Genomic DNA, 2,614 nt, shown 5'->3' with positions numbered 1-2,614 from the left:
TTGGAGTGTCTCTCCCGGCTGGTATTTCATCCCAGCGAAACCTCCGCACTCTTGGCGCAACACGCATCTCTTGAGTGGCCTTCCAGCTCAAGCAGGGAATCCCACTGGGGTGCAGCCTCAGATCCTCCCTGTGCAGAAGGAAACACTTCCCACGCGCAGAGGTGTCATTACTGGGTTATTCTTGGGTGAAGGGCTGAGCTTCCCCATCCTCCTCCTAACTTCAGATACGATGTGAAATTCTACTTAACACCCCCCTCTCCCGCCCCCCCAAATTTTTTTTAAAGAGAAACTATAGACAAGAAATTGTTTTAGTTCTTTAGTACAGTCTGCTTCTTCCCCCAACCCCCCGCCCCAAACAAAAATCGAACTTCTGGTTGGACAGCGTCAGATGTCACTGAGGTGACCCCGGCCTCTGTTTGCAGTTCCAAGTCTTCCGTGTAGGCGTCACTGCTACTGGGGCTTTGCATGATGATGCCCTGAACGTATTCTATCCATTCCTCACATAGAGGTAGCTATTGGGAATAGCAGAGACAGGCTATTATTAAACAATTGCCTCCGGTCCTGTTAAGTCTCCTGTGGCGGGAAATGAGGGGGCAGGCTCTGTCAGTTTTTTTTTAATAAATTCTGGTTTAAAAAAAAATCCTCAGTCACATTATTTCAAGACTTCAACATCTTTCACAATTGACTCTCTTATCTTATCCCCTCCATTTATTCCTCTTAAGTCACATTCTAATCAAGGTCACCATCTCCAGTTTCCCCCATACATACACAATAAAAATAATACGGTTGTGGAATTTGATTGGTAAAAGAAACTGAAGAGGCATAGTAATCTGACAGTCTGTGTTTCTTTTCCATCCACTACACATGTATACCCGCTGCCCACTCTCCTCTCCTCAGTCACCAGAATGCAGGGGCTGGCAAACGTTGGTCTGGTTTCTTTTAGAGCTGATTCCCTACTGGAAGTCTTGGGGACGAATGAGAAGTTCTGCAGTTTCAATCAGTGGCAGAAGCAGGTAACACATCAGGGAACCAGTCAGCCTAGGACAGGAGGGGACAGAAAATGAATAGTTTCTGATTACACTCCAGCTAAACTGCTACAGTGGCCCTTTACGTCTGCTAAAAAATGTCCATTAGTCTCTTTTGCAAAGAGAAATAAAATGGTTCAGGAAGCCTAAGCTTATATATACATATAAGATAAGGAAAGAACCAAGATGTAAACCTAAGAAATTAACTAGGTAAACTAAAACCTTTTGGCTCTGACCTGAGACACTGCACATTCTTTGGTTTTCATTCAGTGAATGCAGGTCTCTGCTTCTTTCCTGTCTTAACACACTGACTTCAAGGTCTCTGTACTACATCTCTCCTCAGTGTTTCTCCTCCCCTGTACAGCCTCTCCTACTTTGCTGCCTTTCAAACTGCTGAAAATGAAGCTTCAGGATTCTAAGACTAGCACTGGATGAAGACCATTTTTCTAATGACAGTGTTGCTGGACTCTCTTGAACTTCTTTCCCCAGAATCTAGAAAACCCTTTTTAGTAATCCTTCTCAAAAACCTCTGGAGAGGGGGTTCCCCACTACCACAAAGTAGATGTCAAGTGAAAACCGTCTAGTTCTCATTATGGAAGAGCGGGATTCAGAAGTTTCACTTTTCTTGAGGTAAATGGCTCATTTTTCTACCCATGAGATGAAACCAGAATTCCCAATTGCTCCGATTTTTCTTTCCCCTTAAAAAGAAAAATGAACAATCTTTTAAATTCAGATGAAATGTTAAATCTTGGGCTATATTCCAAAGAAACTATCCAAAAGTTTGGAACGAGTACTCAAAAATCAGCTCCAACTGTTTTGAAGAATATAATGAAATTAGGAAGATCAGATTCCATCCTTAGGACAGACAGAATCTTTAACTACAAACAAAATGAACCCCTCTCCTCAAGCCTGCTTCCACAGACCATACTGGGGCCCAATCAAAACATAGCAATGTCTAAAGATAATAAATTCATCTTGATTATTGTAAACAACTTTCAGTGAGTGCATCAGCGGTGTTACCTCCAGATATGATGATTAACTGAAATGCCTGGTGTCTAAGACAAAAGAAAAAAGAAAAGTACATGTGCCTATGCTATGCTATGCCAAGTCACTTCAGTCGTGCCCGACTCTGTGTGACCCCATAGACGGCAGCCCACCAGGCTCCCCTGTCCCTGGGATTCTCCAGGCAAGAACACTGGAGTGGGTTGCCATTTCCTTCTCCAGTGCATGAAAGTGAAAAGTGAAAGTGAAGTCGCTCAGTCGTGTCCCACTCCTAGCGACCCCATGGACTGCAGCCTACCAGGCTCCTCCGTCCATGGGATTTTCCAGGCAAGAGTACTGGAGTGGGGTGCCATTGCCTTCTCCACATATGCCTACATCCACCCAAATAAAATTCAGGTTTTTATTTCCCACCCTGTTCAGGTTCTTTCCCACCTTCTCTGCCCCAATGTGTATAACGTGTAACTTAATCTTTCAGGGCCTCAATTTCCTCATCTGGAAAATGACAACGAAGTAAATACCTACCTCACAGATAGGATTGTGGATAAAAGAGAAATGTAGACTGAAGGAGAAATGTGTATAAAAAGCTT

Source organism: Bison bison, unplaced genomic scaffold, assembly GCF_000754665.1.
Source record: "Bison bison bison isolate TAMUID 2011002044 unplaced genomic scaffold, Bison_UMD1.0 scf7180017864317, whole genome shotgun sequence".
NCBI lineage: Eukaryota > Metazoa > Chordata > Mammalia > Artiodactyla > Bovidae > Bison > Bison bison.
This window is presented reverse-complemented; position numbering follows the sequence as displayed.